The sequence below is a fragment of the Uloborus diversus genome, chromosome 4, assembly GCF_026930045.1.
Source record: "Uloborus diversus isolate 005 chromosome 4, Udiv.v.3.1, whole genome shotgun sequence".
NCBI lineage: Eukaryota > Metazoa > Arthropoda > Arachnida > Araneae > Uloboridae > Uloborus > Uloborus diversus.
The window spans coordinates 26,816,726-26,840,686 of NC_072734.1; the positions used below are offsets into that span (position 1 = coordinate 26,816,726).

General features: G+C 33.0%; 1 protein-coding gene across 1 annotated transcript in view; it reads left to right on the forward strand.

The window, feature by feature from the left end:
• Nucleotides 1-208: 208 nt before the first annotated feature.
• The window catches only part of LOC129220418 (cadherin-like and PC-esterase domain-containing protein 1), a 285,857-nt gene continuing 262,104 nt past the window's right edge, over nt 209-23,961 (forward strand). The window contains 1 exon segment of the mRNA XM_054854837.1: nt 209-229. The gene's annotated coding sequence lies outside the window, so the exon portion shown is untranslated.

The window sequence follows — 23,961 nt, forward strand, 5'->3', positions numbered from 1 at the left end:
AATATTTACCACTGGCGCTACGCAAGGAAAGGGATGAAATATTCAAAAACACATTACCGAAGGCTCATCTTTGAGGCTTCTTTAACGATGGTGGAAGAATTAGGAAGGGGCCCAGAACGCACCTGTCACGTTCGAGGAACATTTCCGGAGGGCTGCCGAAGTAATCTCACGTTTCCGCTAGCCTGCCACTGATTTCGGGCTCGCTGCATAATTCTGCAGTTTTCAAATGGTAAGTTAGGATTTTCTTGTTAGTCGTTTTTCTGCCATTAGGGTCCGATTATTTGCTTCATTTAAGAATTTAGAAGTCGTATTTAATACATAAATTTCAAGGAGAATTCTAGTGTCACTTAATATGCAACGTTTGGAAACGAAGTTTACGATATTTTCTTTGTAATGTTCTTTGTATTAACTATTACTATTTTTAAAATTCGAGTTTGGATTATTGACAAATTCAATTATGTTTGCAGTATGAAAGTCGTATTTAACCCTTTGAAGGACGCGTCATTAAATTTTATGATAATCTTAATATCTTAAGAAATCTTATGAAAAAACACTATGAGTGGGTTTATTTGATCATCTGGACATAGAATTGTCAGTCAAAATTTTCTTTTTTATGAATTTCTTTCGCAGGGGGTGGTGTCCCCATTTGTTCTCACCCCCCACTAGAGCCGACAAAAATATGTGTATGCATGCGAAATTAATTTTGAATCTTTCAGAACCATATGATTGAATACCTCAAAGAAAATGAAGAAAAATGGTTGACTATTTTAGCGCTAATTAAAAATTTTAAAATTTGATTTTGTTTTTCAATTTTTGAGCTTTAACTTGGAATAATTTGAAAAAATATAGTTTACAGAAAAATATACTTTTGTTGAAATGCCATCTATTGTTGTTCATTAAACTTAAAAGAAAGAGACTCAAGTGATTTTGATTTTAAAAAAAGTTGAAAGAAAAGAAGAAAAAAAAATAATAAATAGGTGGTTTTGCGTCGCGACTACCGCGCTTCAAATTGTTAATATTTAAATTTCAAGGAGAATTTCAAGGAGTCACTTAATATGCAACGCTTGGAAACGAAGTTCAAGATATTTTCTTTGTAATGATTTTTGTATTAATTATTATCACTTTTTTTAAGTTCGTATTTCAATCATTACCAAAGTTATTTAATTTGCAGTATTGAAACTCCAAAAATTATTTTCAGTATTTTTAGGTTTCATTAACCTTTATTTTAAAAAAACAATAGTGCTTACTTTGTTGCTGGATTTACTAATATTAAAAAGTAATAAATTAACACTATTGCAATAACTTTTAGTTACGCATCTGTTAGACATTGCATTTAAGTACTTTAGGCATTTTTTATAATATTATTTTCTATTTCAATCATTTCTAAAATTTATATTGTGGTTGACAGTAAAATTTGATGGCTTAAAAATTCAAAAGAAGTAGTTATGCAGTAGTTTTTTTCTTCTTTTGGAAAATAAAAAAAGTAGCAATTTTTTAGAAAAAAACATGGTATAAAGTTGTTGTGAGCAAATATTTTGTAGTTGATTGCAAAAATCCTTAAGTACGTATACATTTCTCCCTTTCTTGTTCCATAGTAAGACTTTGGGACAAATATTAATATAATTTGAAATTTAAAAATGTTCACAAAAGATCATGCATAATCCGAACTTTTGGTGGAATCTTAATCTATTGTTCATTTTTTTTTAAAGTTAGAAACAAAAATGAAAATTTTTTAATGATTTAAAAAGTTTATTTGTAAAAAAATCTGTCACGTAAGTTAATTGAAAAAAAAAAGATATATAGTAGTTACTTTTTAGGGAGAAAAAAGCTAAGCTGATGTTGATGTAGAAGAAAATCGATGTTGGTGCTCGGGGGATTACTTATGGGAATATTTCTTGCTATTTATTGCAAAAAACCCGATTTTACATTTCCCTTTTCCTATTGTATAACATGTTACATAAGGCTCAATGTTTATCGTTTTATAAAGCAATTAAAAGAATTGTTTGCAAAAGAAAGATCGTCCGAACTTCAGCGGAATTCCAATTTACCTTTTGTTTTTGATCAGAAACGAAAGTGAAAAATATTTTTAGAACTATTTGAAGAAGTTTGGCACCTGAGCGAAATGAATGAGAGCGGTATGTAGCCAGTTGTTATTTTAGATTTTACGATAAAATCAATTATATTAGTCAGGGAATTAGTCAGCAGTCATAAAGATAGCAATGAAGATCAACATAAGAAAATAAAGATAAGAATAAAGATTTTGCAATTGCAACTTTTGTTTCTGGTCTAAAACACCGTCGACAGTCAGTTTGAATTCCATGAAAAATTCGAAATATGCATAGTATTTCTTTGGAAACATTTCAAAAAATCATGTAATATGAGCATCCATTATATTTACAAAATAGCAATAGGCTAGTTTATGACATCCAAAGATTGCTGTTTCGTTCCTCTTATGGACTCATTTATTCTGCAACTGTCAGCAACCAAGCTGTAGGTGGTAATTTCAGCTTCAATGAATGAGTTTCTGCCCCCAGCCTGGTAATTCCCTTTTCCAGACCTATGAGTCCATAACAAGGACAAAACTGCTGCCCCTGTATGTCATAATCGGGATGTCATTATTTTGCATATTGTTTAATTTTAAGATGAAGACGTAATATTATGTAACAGAAGAAGAAATCTCAGGATGTTTGCAATTAATAACAAGATTTTTCTCGTAATTACTAGAATCACGAGTAAAATATTCCCCCTCCCCCCTCCCCAACTTACAACTTTCTGGTTTTTAACTGAGCAATACAAAAGACGTTCACTCTATTTGAATTCAGAAAATATTTACAAAGGAAGCATACACATTTCGAAATTTCAACGGAGTTTTGATTTGCTACCCACCCAGTTCCAGACCAAAAACAAAAGTAGCAATTGCCAGATCTTCATTGCCCTCTAACCTGGTTAAAGTGTGTGAGATACCATCACCTCAATGTGAAACGCTCCAAAATGAAAACCTCTCGCTAACTTAAATTCATTAGTGCCTTCCCGCAACGATGCGCAATCTGACGAAAAGTCAAGGAACGAAGGGGCGTGTCGAACTCCAAACTTCATTAGACCCTTCCGAGCGCACCAAGAGGACACCTTGAATAATTAATGCGATAAATTTACGATTTTGCCCCTCACAACGGTCTCGCGTCTAACTAACTAATCTCGTGCGCGGCGAGAGATTTTACTGTTTGATTAAATATTCATGTTTTCTCGAAGGCAACTGACTGACGCAATCGGGGATTTCGTTGGGCTCTGCTCACACGCGTGCCTCTGTATATATTAGTGCAGATCGTGCCTGTAAACTGATCTGGACAGCTTGCTGATTGCACCCGGGTCCGATCGTGTACCATGTGCTTAAGGTGTTTGCTGATTGCCGTGACTTACTCTTTCCTCCTTCCTGACGAAAGGTTAGTTTCATGGATGCTGGGAGCTTTGAATAGGGATGTAAGCCCGCGGATGTGTAAGATGATTTTTCGTTATTAACTGCTGTCGTGGTATTTATGAGATCGGGGATAGTTTAATCCTGAGAAAATTGCTTGCACTTGCGAAAATTTCTATGTGTGTTTATTTGCGTTGAATTACTTGCTTGATAAAAGTTAAAGATTGTTAAACTGTTAAAGTGCAATAATGCCACAATTTCCATCAAGGAATTTATGAATGTATATTTTTAACACCTTTTTTTTCTCTATCAAATATACGAGAATTACCTGGCATTAAAATACTGCGAGGATTTTATGGGGATGTGTACATTCTGTACTCTGTATGTATTAGTGCAGATCGTGCCTGCAAACTGATCTGGACAGCTTGCTGATTGCACCCGGGTCCGATCGTGTACCATGTGCTTAACGTGTTTGCTGATTGCCGTGGCTTACTCTTTCCTCCTTCAGGACGAAAGGTTAGTTTCATGGATGCTGGGAGCTTTGAATAGGGATGTAAGCCCGCGGATGTGTATGACTTTTCGTTATTAACCGCTGTCGTGGTATTTATGAGATCGGGGATAGTTTAATCCTGAGAAAATTGCTTGCTCTTGCGAAAATTTCTATTTGTGTTTATTTGCGTTGAATTACTTGCTTCATAAAAGTTAAAGATTGTTAAACTGTTAAAGTGTAATAATGCCACAATTTCCATCAAGGAATTTATAAATATATTTTTTAACACGTTTTTTTTTCTCTATCAAATATACGAGAATTTCCTGGCATTAAAATATTGCGAGGATTTTGTGGGGATGTGCACATTCTGTACTCTGTATGTATTAGTGCAGATCGTGCCTGTAAACTGATATGGGCAGCTTGCTGATTGCACCTTGGTCCCATCGTGTACAATGTGCTTAAGGTGTTTGCTGATTGCCGTGGCTTACTCTTTCCTCCTTCCTGACGAAAGGTTAGTTTCATGGATGCTGGGAGCTTGAAATAGGGATGTAAGCTCGCGGATGTGTAAGATGAGTAAGATGACTTTTCGTTATTAACTGCTGTCGTGGTATTTATGAAATCGGGGCTAGTTTAACCCTGAGAAAATTGCTTGCTCTTGCGAAAATTTCTATTTGTGTTTATTTGCGTTGAATTACTTGCTTGATAAAAGTTAAAGATTGTTAAACTGTTAAAGTGTAATAATGCCACAATTTCCATCAAGGAAATTATAAATATATTTTTTAACACGTTTTTTTTTTCTCTAGCAAATATACAAGAATTTCCTGGCATTAAAATGTTGTGAGGATTTTGTGGGGATGTGTACATTCTGTACTCTGTATGTATTAGTGCAGATCGTGCCTGTAAACTGATGAAGACAGTCTGCTAATTGCCCTCCGATTCTAATCATGTACTATGTACTTAAGTTGCTTGCTGATTGCCGTGGTTTATTCTTTCCTGCGATGATGAACGACTAGCAAAAGGTTAGTTTCATGTATATTTGGAGGTAAAGTGAGCTTAAGGTTGGTTGTAAGCATGTAGATGCCTAAGATGACTTTTCGTTATTAACTGCCGTCGTGGTATTTGTGAGATCGGAGATGATTAAATCCCGAGAAAATTCTTATTTCTTGTGTTACGTTTTCTGGTTGTGTTTATTGTATTGAATTGCAAGTAAAAAGCCAATATTTTTTTCAGTAACAAGACAGACTATTAATATTGGCTATGTACTTTTAATTATAGGACAGGACTTGATTTGTTTTAAATATAGTTAAAACAGAACCAAGTCCAATATTATTATTTAAAATATATAAATTAATAAAGTTCATTCGAAATATATTGTCAAGGCCCAATAATTCGAGAAAGTCCTTTTTAAGAATTGTTGCTTTCAAACACATTTTTTTTTCCTTTTTTTTTTTTAACGACACATATCCAAAGATGTGAGAGATTACTTTTAGTCAATGTCGCTTCCCTAAAAACGAGATCAAGGAAAGTGTGTGTGTTTTTTTTTTTTAAAGTAAATCTTACTTAATTAGTTCAAAACTATCAGTCACACGTGTAATTGTGGAACAATAGTTGATGTACAACCAAGATTCTTGAAATTAAAATAAAGTTTCGAACAGTTTCGATTAAGGCTAGCTCTTCAAAATTGTAGATATTGAAAAGAGAGTTTCATGTAACATTTTGTCATTTTCTGTCTTGATCCCGAATGTGTATTGACTTTAAAGCAGGAATTAGCAAATGGAGGGAGCAAGTCCAATCACTGGCATAGCAAACCTGGCGCAAAGACCCCAAGTCAAATGACTCAGCGACGACGAATGGTTGATACTTTTTGCGTGAAACTAGCGAAAATTTGCTTCACGATTGAAAGTCTGCAGTTCCTTTATTTTATCTCTACTCAATGGTATTAACGCATCCTGCCCCAGATGTGTGAAACGAATTATAATTTTCTTTACATTATTTAGAGATTGTGGGTCACATGATTGTCAAAGAAAATGCTTTTCATACACACTCTATTTATAGCTACATTCTTCAACCATTCCTTGAATTTGTAAAAAAAAAAAAGATCAGAAGTTATGAACATACTTACAATAGAAAGTAATGAAAATTCTACATCAAGTTTTCTAGAATGTATTTAGAGAGCATACAATTTTAAATGGGATTTTCTCTCTATTTTCTTAACTGTGTTTTTATCCTTTAGCTGAAGTTTATGTTACAAATGATAATTTTTTTTTTATCCGTGTAATCAAATGATTTGAAGTATAGTAGAACCTAGTGTAGTCGGATTTCCTGTTTATTCGTATCAAATTTACATAGTTAAAAATAAGTTGTATTTACTTAAATAACATTTTTAAATTATAATAGCAGGAGCTATACTATTATGAATGTATGATAATTGAATATATGTCGTATAACATAAATACGCCAAATATTCAATTTTTATTTTGATTAAACGTACAACTCCTGCATAGAATGAAGTATAACAATACTGACCTACCAAGCAACATGGCGTACTTTAAGCATCAATCTGACACCACTACAGCTGCACAAAAGATGATGAAGTGTTAGATTGAAACGATACCATGTACATTAGGGTGGTTCAAAAAACATGTACAAAAATGTTTCTTGTAGATAACAGGACACCCCTCAATATTTTTACACTTGTGGATAGTAATATACTGGAAGAACTTTAGCTTCCTATTTGAAATGAAAAAGGGTGCTCAAACCCCTCCCCCAAACTTCATAAGTATGGGGAGGGGGTTAAAAAATATATTAAACTGAAAAAGCAATGCGACATGTTAAAATATACCCTAATAATATGCATATACATTGCAATAAAATAATTATTTACAAAAACACAGATGGGGAAATTAAATGTTTCTAAAATTGTGACATTTTCTATGCTACGGCTAACATTAAATTAAGGGGTCATTGAGCACCCTCTTAAAATTTGAGTATGAAGCTAAAACTTTTACAGCATAATGCTATTCGTGAGTCTAAAAAAATAGGGGGTGTCCTGAGCTCTAGCTGAAAAAAATGTTTTTTTTTTTTTTTTTGAACCATCCTAAGGTACATATTTGGTACAAAGCATTGTTTTTTGCAGTAACCAAAGAAAAGACTCCTTAGTTAAGAATGTACTCTACTTCTCACCCTCATTGTCTGGGTTTTTGCTTATCCGGATCGCCTTTGGTCCCAGTTTGTCCAGGAAAACGAGGTTGTACTGTATTGAAAGAGCTGCACGGTTAACTAAAATTCGAAGTCTAAATCAACTCGCAACAGGTGCTCTCTCATGATCAGGACGTCACTGTGTCACTGGTTATTTTATTCCAAAGTGAGTGGGCAAAACTGATATTGGGTCAAATTTTAGCATAACCAAAATCTAAGCAACCAAGAAATTGGATTCTTTGGCGAAAATTTTGCTCCTAATGGTTGTTTGGTCGTGTCTGGCGTAACATGATCTGAGCCGTCAGTAAATAGAGTCCTCATAACAGAAAAATATCGCAAAATATATTGAGGCTTACACGTTCTCGGAACTACTTTTTGCAAACGTCTGAAGTTTTATATATTTTAATAAAGTATTTAAAACAAAATAAACTAACTCCAATCATATTTTTTAAATATACAGATTAACAAACGCTTTTCCGAATTTATAACTTTTCATTTCATATTATAAATATTCAAACGAAAAAAAATGTACGTTTCATTTTCCCACTAATAACACGTTTAGCTATTTAATAGAAATCACAATCCTGATTAAAGAGTAAAATTGTTTCTAATTACTGCAATTCTTTTCGGATACAATAACGGAGCTTTTATTTTTTACTAACTATAATCAACTGAAAGAGTATCAGCCATTTAAAAAAGGGTCTATTAGAATGACAATTATCGAATAATTAATCGTATTAACTCGTTTTACGATGATGAGAGATATTTGAAACAAATTCTAGAATGTAATTTCTAGATAAATTGCCTGAAGCGATTAAATAACATAAAAAATGTGTGCAGTCAAAAATGCTCATCTGACGAGGTCATTGATCGCGAGTCTAATAGCTTCAGACATTTAATTAATTACATCTAAATTAAGTTACAAATTATTGGATTGTTCTTCTCCCATTGCTCACAATTTACATTTTAAAATTTCAGGATGCAAGAGTAATTGCAACCCATTTCAAGGCATTTCTTTTATGAAGTTCAGTTTGACAATTAACTTTTTATTTTATATTATATTCGTTGGAATCAAGTCAAAAATGGAGCAATCGTTTAAAAACACAATTTTTAAGTTTTTAAATACTAATACAATTCAATAATAAATGCTTGAGCTGGTTTTTTTTTTTTTAAGCCAAAATATACTGTTTTAGATGTGAACAATTACTTGCAAGGTTCAAAAAAGAACGAGATAACTGAAAATGAAATTTAACATTGGTATGTATTTAGTGTCATTTTAGTGGGTTTTCTTCCTTTTAAATTTATTTTTAGCTTTTTTTTTTTTTTTTTTTTTTTTGAACTACAGTAAGTTTTTCATACAAACTTGTTTTAGTAATTAACTTAAAGTCTCTTAAATTGTCATTTACATGTAAAACTATCTGTTTAAGAACTGACAGGAACTTTTATTAAAACTTACATATGTAAATTACATTTAAAAAAGTAATAAATGGGGTACATCTCACAGGTACCACAAGCGACCTTTTAATGTGGTCTTAGCATCCGAGTTCTGTCGGATTAATCAAGTAGTTTTCTTAACTAAAACACTTACACTCATTCAGGGAACCTGTGAATAAGTCTGGATAACTTTGTGTTACCACTTATTACTTTCTTCTATATCTAATATATAGAAGAAAGTATTGGATTCGTGCAAATTTTCGAATTTCGAATTTTGACGGATTCGAACGTTTTGAGGTGTATTGAGTCCATTTCGACTATTTTTGGAAAATGTCTGTCTGTCTGTGTGTATGTGTGTCACGTCTGTGTGTGACCAGTTTTTTGTGGCCGCTCTACAGCAAAAACTACCGCATGAAATCAAACGAAATTTGGTACACATATGTGCCGCTATGTGAACTTGTGCCCATTGGTTTTTGGCGCGAATTCCTCCAAGGGGGGTGGAGCAATGGGACGTTTTTTGAGTTGCGCGTGCTTGCTATTCCTCAGGAAGAAACTGGCGGAATCAAACAAAATTTGGTCCATATGTTGTCAGTAACAGGAACAGGTGCTGATTCAATTTTGGTGTCAATAACTCAATCGGGGGCTGAGCTATAGAACTTTTTTGTCGTCAATTGTGACTGCTATATCTCAAGAAATAATGAACGGAATGAAAGAAAAATTTATCAGCAAGTAGCCCTTAGTGAGTATAAGAGCTGATTTTATTTTGGTGTCAACAGCTAAAAAGGGGATAGTGCAATCGCCCGTTCTTTTTTTCTATTGTGAGTGCCCTATCTCAAGAAGTAATGCTACGTTCTGGTTGAAATTTGGAATGTATGTGAATCCATATGTAAACAGGCTTTGGTTCAATTTTGACGCCAATCGCTGCAAGAGGTGTTGATTTTTTTTTTTTTCGAATAAAAATAGCTTTATTAATGCAACAATAAGAAAGATAAATCGTAATAGATTGTCGTCTGCGTATTTCTCGTGATTTTAATTGTATGGAAATGATCGGAAATATTATCTGAATGATTTAAAATTTTTAACTGTTGCCATCTTATGTTTGTTAACAAATGAAATATATGTAATTAATTCAAGCAAGGCTTTTAAAATAACTTTCAATTTTTCACTCTTTGCTTTGCTTTTGCAATAATTCAGACATTGGGATGGTCGTCAAGTTTTTGCATGTGTAATTTTGTTTTTGTTGGGAATATTTCTTCCTCGTCAAGCATGGGGAGGGATCAGAAAAAAAAGAGAAAAATATAGAAGAAAGTTTCGTAATGGCCACAACATACTAGTTTTTTTATTTAATTGACTTAGGAAAAACACTAGACGTCAAAGTGATACTTTCTTGGTAGTGAGTTATAAAATAAGATTCCTACTCTTTATGACTTTAAAATATACGATACTATAAAAAATATGAAGTAGCGTAAATAATCCGGACTGGCTCAAAAATACCCTGAATGACTAATAAAAAGAAAATTTTTTGCAATTTAGTTTCATATTTCGTGTTAGTAAATGTTCAAGTTTGAATTAGAGTTTTTGGTAGAAAACATTTTCTAAACAGCATTGTTTTTAAATCCCCCTTCCCCTTTTAGAGCAAAAAACTTATTAAATTATCGACATTTTATGAAACAATTGACATAGCTTGAGATTGTACTCAGTGCAAATAGTACAAATAAGACAAAAATATTCTGTGCAGGTATCTAAAAGATTAACAACAAAGAAGAAAAAAGAATTGCGGCATTGTATTTATTTACATAGTGATTGCCATAAGTTTCGTGACAATACAGTAAACTCTTGTTTTTATTAACCACAAAAACCGATAGAATAACAATGCTGCAAAAATATTCGAATTACGTGTATGGTTCAAATGTTCCACCTCACGCTCGAGCGATATACGCGTCAACACGAACGCCGATTCGCGAACTAGCGGAAAAATCGAACCATCGCAGTGAAGCAGACGATAAGTCCATGCAAACGATATTTATTCTCGCAGTACTTTGGCAAATTGAGTCGCCACGGGCCATTGATCAAAGCTACCCATGGGGTAAACAGAGACCGCGGGGCAAGCCTATATTTCATGTTTATGAACTCGCGAACTTCAGAGTATAATTTGTTCTTTTTTGAGTCTCATAAATTTACGGTTTTATTATGCAGTTCGATAAATTGGACGATTTTTTTTTTCTCCGTTACTTATTTACTACTTTGTGCGTGCATTCAGTTCTGAAGCATAAGCTCTGGGTGAATAGCTCAGAGGGACTTATTTAACGGTTTGCACGCGAAAAGGCGATTGGGTTACTAGGCAAAATTTCTTGGGTTGATAGTATTTACGCCTCGATTCCTTTTTGTGAGAAGAAGAGGTTAGTTTTAATGGGTTCCTTCAAGAAAGTCAACAGAAACTTTGATTAATCCTGCTATTATAAATGCATAAGTAAATAGTTGAATCAAACAGCCATAGATCTATAACAAAAATTTAACCCTTTAAGACCGTATGTGTCCGGTTTTTTAAGGGATTACAGTACCTCAAAAATGATGAAACGATCAAAAAAATTTTTATTGCTTATTTCAAAACTAAAAACTATTCTGAACACAGGGGAAAAGTTTCATTGCTTTAGTTCAAATATTTAAAAAGTTATAAGTGGCTTTCGACCATTATCGGAATGTGTTCTTATGCAAAAGAAAAACTTTAAATTGCTTTTTCTCGATGTTTTTTTTTTTTTTTTTTTTTTTTTTTGTGGTTTTATGTCATTATAATCCAAAAGAATTTTTTTCTATTAAAGATACAGCTTTAAAGTAATACTTTTTGCAATTGAGATAACATGTTTGACAAAACTGTGCATTGGAAAAGCATTTTATAAATTACTCAAATGTTTAGAGCATGTAAAACCTTTAAAAACCAAATTTTTTTTAAAAAACTTTGATTTTTTACAAAATTAATCACAGAAAATTTTGTAATAAACTCATAAGAAAATGAATGCACAGATTTTTAGAGATGATTATAATGATCGTTTAGAAAAAAACTTTTATAAATTAATGCAAAAATAAAAAAGCCTTAAAGATTTTAAAAATTGAAATTTTTCTCAATTTTTTGAATTTTTTAAAAAATAGGCAATATTTTTATATTTTGAAAATGAATTATTGATTACGAAATAAGTATGCATATTATGGTTTCAAAGAAATATAAAATTTACTTAAATTAAAAAAAAAAAAAATGTTTGAAAGGTACTGTGACCCCTTAAGCTCAAAACGTATTTTATAAAGTTAATGTTTCGCCCCCTAGGAGGGTTTTCTCTAGAACACCCGTAAAATGAAATGTTTACGTTACTAACAATGACTAAAGATTTGGAATTTTGAAAAAATCCGAAGAGTTTGTAATTTAAAGTTTGAATCTTAAAATTTGTTCTTTTCTACACGCTAACGAGAATTTTTACACTATTTTTTGTTTTCTTTTATTTAAGCCAGATCGTTGAGCATGCGTCACTTGACACTACTTTTATTTTCTAGGTAGACCGTGCGAAGCCGGGAAAAGTAGCTAGTCTTAAATATAAAAGAGAGAATAAAAAAATTAAACTCTTTATATATAAATTTAGTGTTATATGAATGGAAAGAAATTGATAAATACTTGATTTTCAAAATTAAAACGCCTCTAGTTTTGCATTCTTGTTTCTCTTTTCCTTGTTATTATTTTTTATACATAGTAGCTAAGATTGTCTTGAAACGTGTATTCGGAATCATTGCACATTAACACACACTGAAGCTAGAGCGAGATGGCTGTTCTACACCTTATGTCTCCAAATAACCGCTTTATGAAAGCATTCAAGAGCATTCATTTCCATATTTTATGAGCATTTTACATGCAGTCCATTAAATGAAACGGGTATTTATCGGTGTCGGCTAGAGTTGACTTTATCGTGAGCCACTTTTTTTTCTATTTATCCTTACATGTTAATTTAAACATTGATTTGATGCTGGCAGACAAATTTAGCCAGGAAATTTATTTTTTAATCTACGTCTGTTTCAACAATTTTTATGAAATGTTTTTCTTGAATCAATGGTTGAATATTATTTACAAAATAATGTTCTTTTTTATCTCGTATTAACTTTTTTTTTTTTTTTTTTTTTGTAGTCTTACGTTACTTCTTGTTACTTTATTTAGAAATTTAAACTTACTTTAAATATCTCGTGGAGCCAACAGAATATATGTAGGGAATGAGCGAGAAACTACATGCATGTTTTTAAATAAAACTGTGAATTTGTATGACATTTTTGTGCATTCCTGTTATCGAAGTGTTTGTTAGAGTTGAAACCGTTTTTTAAAGGTAAGTCATTTACGAATATGTTAAACGAGTATGAAATTGTTTCACTAGAAATTGAAAGAAAAGTTTCTAATCTGGGATACTTAAATACACTGGTGTAAGAAATTAAGAGAATGTTCAGATATGGTCAATTATCTCCAGAATTACTGGGCCGATTTTAATGAAATTTAGTATGTACATACATTGAAACAATGCAAAACAAATAACCGTCCAAGATTTAAAATACACACGCATGATCATAAATAACACTCGTTAGAGTTAGATGGTATGAAACAGCGGTTGCAAAATTGAACAACAAAATGGGTTTGATGGGGGTATGGCCCCCCTCTAACAAACCTATAGACCTTGCAATCTGACTCCATACTTGAAATGAAGTAGTTTATGGGATCCTGGGGCAATTGCTTCCACTTGTTCAACAACGCTGTTCTCAGCCTATGGATGGTCCCCGGAGAGGTTTTGCGAGTTGCTGTTGCTCTCCCAAGAGCGTCCCAGACATGCTCTATAGGATTGAAGTCTAGAAATCTGCTTGGCTAAACCCTCCAGTAAATATCCTCCGCTTCCAGAAATTCGTCGACCAGAAGAGCTCTATGTGGCTTTGCGTTAACATCCATTAAAATTATCCGAGGACTAACAGTACCATCTCTCAAGAGGTGAGCATAGGGCTCCAAGACCACATCTCTATTCCTCGCAACTGTAAAAGAGCCTCTCTCAAAGACATGGAGGGGTGTGCTGCCGCGCAACATGATGCCTGTTCAGACCGTCAAACCACCACCGTCATAATGTTCGATTTCACGGATATTGGAGGGCAGGTAGTGGGTTCCTGCTTCTATCCAATGAACGTAGGACAAAAACAGTCGGTTAAGCTGGACTGTGAGTCACTACCTGCCCTCCAATAAACGCGAAATCGGATCATCATTATGGATGAGGAGGTTTGACGGTCTAGGCAGGCATCATGTTGGATGGCTGCACGCCCCTCCATGTCTTTAAGAGAGGCTCTGTTACAGTTGCAAGGTATAAGGATGTGGTCTTAGAGCCCTACGCTCACCTCTTGAGGGGCGCTGTTAGCCCTGAGTTAATTTTAATGGATGTTTACACAAGACCGCATAGAGTTCTTCAGGTCGACGAATTTCTGTAAGGGAGCGATATTCACTGGAGGGTTTAGCCAAGCAGACTTCTAGACTCCAATCCTGCAGAGCATGTCTGTGACGCTCTCGGGAGGGCAATAGCAACTCGCAATACCCCTCCGGGGACCCTCTACAGCCTGAGTATAACGTTGTTGAACGAGTGGAAAAAATTTCCTTAGGATCCCGTAAACTGCTTCATTTTAAGTAAGGAGTCACACTGCGAGGCCTATATGTCTGTTATAGGGGTCATATCCCCTATAACCCTTTTTTTTTTTGTTCAATTTTGCAACCGCTGTTTTATACCATCCAACTATAACGAGCGTTGTTTATGACCATGTGTGTGTATTTTAAATTTTAGATGGCTATTTGGTTTGTATTCTTTTAATGTATATGCATACCAAATTTCATTAAAATCGGTTTAGTAGTTCTTTAAATAATTGACCAACTCTAAAAATTCTTTTAATTTCTTACACCAGTGTACATTGATGTGTGCCACAACATTCATGTGGTCATCCAATACATCCAATAGTATCGAAGTTCACAAGTAGAGGTCATCAACATTACGAATGGGGGCAAAATTATTTCTTCCGGCATCACCATATCGGCTCGAACAAAAAAGCTAAATGTTGGCATTTAGGAAATGGTGAGAAAGCTCTACGCAGGTATATAAGTCAACTGAATAACAAAATTTTGTTCTGGAGCATTTCAGGTGTAGGTTGCATTCCTGTAGAAAATTTAGTCGGTTACTCACATTTATTGTCTCGGAGAAAATCATTGAATTCTCATTAGGAAATAACACACTACTGTCATTTATTGAATAGAGGAAAATCATTTCTGGACCCTTATTTTAAACACATATTGCCTAATACTGTAGTTTACATACATGCAAAACCTAAAAGGTACATTCAGACTGTGTTAAGACTTCCTGTATGTAAAACTAGTGCCGGTTTTGAAAGTGTAACATTTTTTCTTCGAGCAATAAAAATTAAAAATGACTCCGATTAGGGAATAATTCGACTTAAAAATATATACAATATACAGTAGTCATAATGCATGCGAATAGTGAAAAATAAAAATTAATTAATTAATAAAAAGTATTGCTCGTAATGCAAAAAACAAAATTGCAAAAATAAATAGAATGGGGTTGTTTTCTTTAGTCAAAAGTACTACTTTTAGTCACTGAAATTGATAGAATGAGTAAAAAAAGTAACATGGACCCAGAAAATACTGTCATTTTCCCCACAGTTATTTTTTGATTAATCGTTTAAAATATCCGATTTTGAAAACAAATCGTGGTCTTTATGACGTCGCAAATGATGCAATTTGGCGCATCATTCTACCACGTTTCCACGTTATGATAATCAAGAAGCGAATTAAATATTGAGCTCTACGCTTGCTATCAACCATATCGTTGCCAATACACGTGAGTTAAGATGCGAATTAAATATTTTTCTCCATGAATGGCAACACTGAATAGCATTTCATCATTTGTGATGTCACACGACAGGAACGTAAACAGTGAAAGCGCACCGATTTAAGTATTTTTTTTAAAATATTAAACTTGAACAAATTATTTAAAAAATGGTCAGATCCTATATTTTTCAGCATGCTCATTCAGAAAAAATACTTTTAAAATTTTGGAAACGAACCCATTGGTGAGGGATATCTTTCCCCTACGTTTGACTGATCTTGATCTATTAGAACAGACAGATCACCCAAAAGACAATTTGGAATTGAACAATATCAGTACTTAATAATGCATAAAAAATTTAAAATGCGTATGATTTTTCATAACTGAGCCATCAAATTACGACTGTGCCATCAAAATGACATTCGAGTCCAAATATCTTCACTTTTCGATTTTTCAAAAATCACAAACACATTTAAGGTTTCCTTCTTTGATTCAATAAGTTTATATACATTTTGGAAATATAGTTTTTGGAGCTAATCTTCCACCATGGCCTTGACGGTGGAGGTGGAAAAGGTCGGCAGCATTTTACAGAAAATATTTCTCCGTGTGACCTCATGTGTAGAAGCTTCGCCCTAAAACCTTTCGCACCTCTGGTAGAGCGGGTTCATTAAAGAAACATGAGGACATGTTCCTATATCCCGCCTCTAACGAGCTTCGCGGGTCCCTCGGTTGCTCATTATCGAAGACGTCTTCTTGCGAAAACTCACAGAAGGAATTGCAGATAAAAAAGTTTTTTTTTTATTTTTTTAGATCCTGAATTTGAATGTGGAAGAAATAATAGATCTCATGATTCGGTGCTTAATTAGCTTCTTTGAATGATTTTGTTAAATATTAAATTGCTGGAATTCCTGTTACATTTTTCTGCCATATTGTGAACAAAAATAAGCGTTGTACACTATAGATATCTATTAAATGCACTGTAAAAGAATGGGGAAAAACAGAAAAATTGGTGTAAGAAAACCCAAGTCCCTAGCAGTGTGGAGGCGAATAACAATATTTTACAGTGGCATCCAAAAGCATTACACTGAGTGCCGAAGAAAAAAAAGTGTGCTTACATTGAAAAATTTCAGTACACATTGAAAACATGTTCCGAACACTTTAATTCAAAAAAAAAAGTGTTAGCTTTCTGAAAGTGCACTAAAATGTGTTCCGAATGTGCTCCGTTAATAGAAAGTGCACTGGAATGTGCAACCAAATTTGTTCCGAAAGTGCGCCGCTCAAGATAGTTGTTAAATCTAAACTTAAGAACACATTTAGGAACGGACTAGAGGAATATTTTAGAATAGATTGAAGACACATTTAATAATAGTTGTTAGATAAACGCCTTCCTCCGTTCAAGTATACTTTCTTTAAGTTTCTCCCACTGCTAGTCTCTAGACTCCCAATATAATACTTTTATAAATTGTGTTGTAGTATATATATATATATATATATATATATATATATGAGATGAGAGAACTAACTAAATAAATAAAACAAAAAAATAAAGATGAAATAATATTTTTAAAAAATCTCCATTTCTGTCTCTTTTTACTGCTTGTAAAAAGTGTTAAATGCCTAAAAAAATCAAAAAATAAATAGATAAATAAATAAAGAGCAGTTAATACTTTTGAAATTCAAAAAAGTATTCAAAAAGAAAATGTTCGTGGTCAATTAAAAAAGAAATAATTTTGGTACCCAGGGAACATTGACTTTCACTGGTTTAATACCGTCTATTGCCCGGGAACGGTTGACAGCGCCGGGCCAGATTGCTGTAAAATTAACAGGAAAAAACAGCTGGTACATTCAAAGGGGGGTTCCACAAATGCTGTAAAATTTTTCGAGAAAATTGTGCTACCAAGTGTTCTAAAAGAAGGGACAGGTGTCAGTGTCAAAATATTTCAAATGCATTTCTAAAAAAAATAATTAAATATTAATTAAACTAAATCTACTATGAATTAATTTTCTAATATCACCCGTCGACATTCGGTTTCAACATTCCTAGTTTTCTGGGAAAACGATACAAGTTTACTGAAAACGGGACTGTTCCATTCGAAACTAGGAGTATGATCACCTTTCGTTTCACCTCATCAAGAAAGCTCAAAATGACTTTACTGGTATTGTTTAAGACATGTCAGTTCAAAATGATGTCACTGATGATTCTTAAAAATGTCAATCTATTGCAATCATGTGGGTGACAAATTTTGTAAACAACAACATATTTAGTTCTTCAAGTTTAGTAAATTCTTACTTCAGAATCCTTAATCAATGTATTTTTGTAAGATGGATTTTTGAGTTAACTTCAACCGTAGGTTAATAACCTGAAGCACAAATGTAAACAACAACATATTTAGTTCTTCAAGTTTAATGAATTCTTACTTCAGAATCCTTAATGGATGTATTTTTGTAAAATAGATTTTTGAGTTAACTATAACCACAGTTTAGTTACTTCAAGCCCAAATGTATTTTCTTTTTAAGTAACTTTCTATGAAATATGTTATAATACTTCGCTACTTTTTAAAAGTCTATACTTAAACGACAATAGTATTCACACGTAGTTAAGCCAATTTCTTTAATAACTGATTACTTCAGAGAACTTAATAGGTGTATTTTTGTAAAATGAACTTCTGAATTAATTGTAACCATAATTAACTAACTTGAGCTCTAAATGCATTTTCTTTTTAAATTGACTAATACATTAACTTTCTATTAAATATATTCTACTTTGCTATTTTCTAAATGTCTGTTCGTATACCAGAATATTCAGACTTTGTCAAGCCAAGTATTTTTCGCGACTTTAACAACTGAAAACTTAAGAATCTTTAATTTGTGTATTATTTAAAAACAAATTTTGAATTACTAGCAACAAAAATTTACTAACTTGAACTATTTTTCAAAACGTTCTACGCATAATATTCATGTGGTGCTATGCCAAGCTACATCCCTGCAAAGTCCAAGAATTTTCTGAAACATTTCCGTCATCTTATCTTATGGCGAATCGAAGAAACAAATTCTCCAACTGGCAACAATCCAAGAGGATAAAAAATTTCCACTAGTCCATGAAATTAAAATGCCTTATATTTAAATGTTTCGGCTCCGCTATTGATTAGATTCGCCTGAAGTTTTTTTACTAAGCTCTTTCTTTAGCCCTGCAATTCATTACGATTATAGATTATTTCAACTTCATGCAAAATGGATCCCCATGGAAAGACTGGAGAAAGTAATTCTTCCGAGAGAGACGAGCCAATAACAACTGGGTTATGTTTTAAATCCACAGATAGCGAAACTTTCTGGAGATTAATTTTATGCTTACTTAGTCGTTTATAATACTGGTAACTTGGTTCCTTGAACATAAAAGAAAAATCTTTGCTTTGAGAGTATCCTAAACTACTGATGCGCGAATTCTGCTAATGAATTTTTTTTTGTGCCTCGCGTTTTCGTGTAGGGCGTAGATGAAAAGGGTTTTGCCGAATTATTTTTCGTGAGCAAAGCAAGGGCTTTTTTCAAATTATTCAAGCGAATTTTAATTCAATTCATATATAGGTGGTCGTTTTTTCTCCTGTTGTGTACATATTTGTATGAAAGATTGGAACTGAAAAGGATTATTAAAATCATCCGTGCATATCATTTTACCGCCCTATATCAAACAGCAAATATTATATTTTGTTTGTGTTAGAGAAAGGTATGCTCAAAAGTAATTTGAATGTCTTCTGAAGGGAAAAGATTTTATGTAAAAATACAGTTAACGTTTAAACGTGTTCATAGATAATACCAGCCTATTAATAAGAAGGAAAATGTGCTAAAAATAAAATTGACAATAAATATTTAACTGTAGAGGGTGAACTTTGAGGGGGTTTTTTAAAGTATAAAATATAGTATATTTTTGTAACTTTTATTTCCTTGCTGTTAATATTAAAATTCTAAATTTTTTGCCATAGTAACATGAGACCATATTATTTAAAAATAATTGCACTCGATAATTCATATGACAGAGTATGAAACTTCATGTTATATATACAAAGATTAAGTACTGTATTATGTAAAAATAAAAAAATTGAATCAGGGTGGCTTTATCTTACCAAAATATTTTCTTAAAGCTTTCTGTTTTGTTAAATCAGTGTGAAATTGTAATACAAACACTGCATTAGATGTTTATTATATTAATCCTCAGATATATTCTTGTTATTTATTTTTCAAGTTAACCATAATTCGTTAAGAAACTAATACAATCCCAGATAATTCTCTTTAGTGGTGGTTTACAACGCATCGTAAACTACGGAAATCGTTTAATTCCGCTATTTCAAATCTTGTTTAGAACGACCACGCTCACAGATCTGACTAAAGGGGTTTAATCACCCCCCAAAGCGGACGGACCTTAGAACTAACCTTTACGGTAACGCTTCAGGTTGTTTGAGGGCTTAAAAAGAAAGAAAAAGTGCATTAACTCACTGAACGAACATCCTCAACAAGTGGCCAAACACACTATTCCTAGTCCTTTTCTTATTGGAAATGTATAGAAGGAATTTAGCACTAACAATTCGTCTAAGAAAATGATTTCGAAACCTTATTCAGAAAAAAATAAGAACTTTTCACCATCTGTGGGGGCGGCGAGATAATTTCCTGGTCTGTCCACCCTATTTTATGATTGAAAGTTGATTGGCTGCTGTCGTGTCCAACAAGAAGTCAAATGTATCCATGGGTTTTGACGACTGATGTAACCAACGGCACTATATCTTCTCTACGGAGATCCTCGTCAAATGGGTATGCTCCGATATTCTGGAGAAGTGCCAGTATTGCTAGGCAGTCAAAAACATAACATGGAAGAAGTTCTTCATCAGAACACTTTCTACATTTGCACAACTTCTAGTATTGTCTGCATTTATTTTCATGTCACCAAAGTGGAATGTTCTCAATACAGAATAAAGGTGGTTTTACTTATACTAATTAGAAGTTTTCTCTGAGACTCTAATTTGTTACATCTTTGCCAAATTGTATCAATGAAAGCACTGCGTTAGATATTAATTTAAATTTTCAGAACTATGCCTGTCATCTATGATTCAAAGCAGACCAGAATTAGTAAGGAAACTGTCAATATAATCAAGCAGAGATAATTCTCTTCAGAGGCAGTTTACGGCACATCGCGAACGACCGGAATCGCACAATTCCGCCATTTCTAATCTTGTTTAGAACGACCACGTTCACAGGTCTGACTGAAGGGGTTTAATCGTCACTCAAAGCGGACGGACCTAATAATTGCAGGTCAGATTATAATTTATTAAACTCTGCCAAACTCTTGCGATGCGGAGAGAATTCTCGATACGTTTGGGAAATCTTCCCTCGAACAGCGGGTTAACTCGCAGCAAGTTTTAATAATTGATATTCCCGTCTTAGAGAGCAGCGCACACTCGAGTTCAGCTCAAGCCTATAATCGCGTCACAACAAGCGCATGATTTGCTTTGAAGTTAATCATCTATGGAGTTTATGTGTCTGGCTGCTGTTCGAAATGGGTTCACAACCAATAGCCGTTAAAAGATTAAGTTTATAATTTGAAATTTGAGCGGATTTGGGTGCAGATGAAATTTTACATGAGTTGTTTCCAGAATGGGAATTATTGTTTTGCTATTGCACGTGATTTTCAAATAAGAGTTTCTAGTGATTAAGGTTTAATCTATGTTGAACAGTGATATATATATATATATATATATATATATATATATATATATATATATATATATATATATATATATATATATATATATATATATATATATATAATTTTTTTTTTTTTTTTTCAATGTTTTATAGAGCAATGAAATTAAAATATCTTCTTTCATGAATAGTAAGGAAGCAATTTCTTAAGGTAAAGTAAACGCTGCCTAACAAGCTATCATAAATTTCACCGATAGGTATAACATTTTTAAAGGAATTTTATTATTTAATGTTCTTGAAATTTTAGTGGATTTGGATCTGGAGATTCATAAAATCAATTTTGTATGTTTTTTATTTATTTATTATTATTATTATTATTATAATTATTATTATTTAAGAATGGGTTATAGGTCAATAATATAGTAATCTTTGTTAACGAGGTTTTTTTTTTTTTTTAAAAGCAGCAATTAAATTAAGTTTGATGAAGTCCATTCTCATCATGAGTAATAAGAACTTTTAAAAGTAAGATGAATACTGGCACAAGCAGTCGCCACAAGTTTTACTCATACGCGTTACATTTTAAAAATAATTTTATTATTGAGTATTCTCGTGTTAAATTGTAGTTTCAAATTTTAGTGGATTTGTGGAGACTTGAATTTTTGAATGGCTTGTGTTTCTCCAATGACAATTATTTTTTCCACTTGCACAGCACTTTTTAGATTATTGGTCGAAGCAATATTTTTTTTATATATATATAATAAGAAAATAAGTTAATATCATCAATAATCTGTGTTGATTAATTTTTATTTTCAAAACGGAATTAAAATTAATACGTCCCCGTTTATGAGCGTAAAAATGATTTTTTTAAAGAAAAATCTGTACTCTTCTTTTTCATTTTAAAAATTATAAACACTACAAGTGTACTATTTAATTTACTTTTCAACTGTTTTTTTCGTATTTATTTATTTATTACTTATCTATTTGGTAAAAATTTTTAAATTAAATTTTTATAGCGAAACATTATCGACACTGAACTATTTATTGTATAATGGCAAAATGTTTCACCTGTTGCGAGTTCGTTTAATTTGATACTTGGGTGTGTTCAATTAGCACTACTCTGCCGTGCTAAGCACAGAAGTCGTATCTACACTTTTTGACAAAATTGAGGTATTGTCACCAGGTTGTTCTTTGTTACAGATTTTACCTAAATACAAAGTTATCTGGTCATTTGAGAACGGGAAATATTTTTAAACGAATTTCTGAAAAATTGGTATTTGAATCAAATACATGAAGACGCAAAACATTAAATAGCGATGTGTCCGTTTGAGTTCCACTGCAGATACCACTTTTGTTCTTAGCACTGCAGTCTGTTAACCAACTAACAGAGCTTCTGTACTCGTGCATTCAATTGTTCCTGTAGAGTAATGACAAAATGATAGTATAAACGATCATCTTTATCTTTCTCAATAAATACATCGCCCACCGGCAACAATAGTGGCACATCTCAAAAAATTTAAAATCCTAAAAATTACGGATTTGAAATCTAAATTTAATGCCCTTTCTCGCCCTAAACCCCGCAGAAATATGGTTTACATTACTGGTGCGAGGTAGCGTTAGAAATGAAACAATAATTAGTTACGCATCCGCGACATAGAAGAAATAGTTAAATACCGAAGTGGACTACAAAAACCAATCAGTAAATAAATCATCATAAATGTTTTGTGTACATTGCAGTTTTCTTTACTAATATAAAGCAGAAAGTCTGGATATCTGGATGTCTTTTACGCGCATAGCGCCTAGTCTGTTCGGCCGATATTCATGAAATTTGGCACAAAATTAGTTTGTAGCATATAGTCCAGGATCTGAAGGGGGTTGAGCATGCATGGAAAGGCTGACGCAATATTATTTCTGATTATTGTTACAGGCACGATGGTGATTATGAAACCACATGTCGTCGCACCCCTGGGTAGTCGACAACCCCGGGGGAGGGGGGAAAGCAGTGGGGGAGCCGTTTGCTAAAACACTCATAACTCGCGAACTATTTGAGATAAAACACTGAAAAAAGTGGCAATCGACGCAACAAAACAAGGGCTTTATAAAAGCTAAATATGTTTATGGACCTATCTTTGTTGGTTTCTGTGTAAAATTCCATTTTTCGCAAACAAGCAAAATTTTTGAATAAAATGCGCAAAACAGTTTTTTTGACCAAAATAAATTCCAAATCGAAATTGTTGGGATATTTTTTTAAATAAAGTCCTAAATATCATTATTCAGTTTGTTAAAACTATTTAAGTACTGTTAACGCGTTGAAAAACAAAATGACAGTAGCAAGCTCGAACACTATTCGTAGTATAGTTCAAGGTCTGAAGCGGGGGTTTTGAGCATGCATGGAAGACCTGACGCAAAATTATTTCTGATTATTGTTACAGGCACTATAGCGATTATGAAAACACATGTTGTCGTCCCCCCCCCCTCGGCGGTCGACATCCCCAGGGGAGGGGGAAAGCAGTAGGGGGACGCCGTTTACTAAAACACTCATAACTCGCGAAACGTAGGAGGTAAAGCACTAAAAATGTGGCAAAAGATGCAACAGAACAAGGTACTTGAAAAACCTAATTATGTTTATAGTTCTATCTTTGTTGGTTTATAAGTAAAATTCCTATTTTAGCAGCCATGCAAAAATTTTGAATAAAATACGAAAATCTTTTTTTCCAAAGATAAGTTCTTTTTAAAAATTATTTAACCGTTTAATGAATCAATAAAATCTGAAACTTCATCATTCAGTTTGTTTAAAACTGCTTAGTTATTACCAACGTGAGCATTAAAAAGCGAAATAGAAAATGCACTGC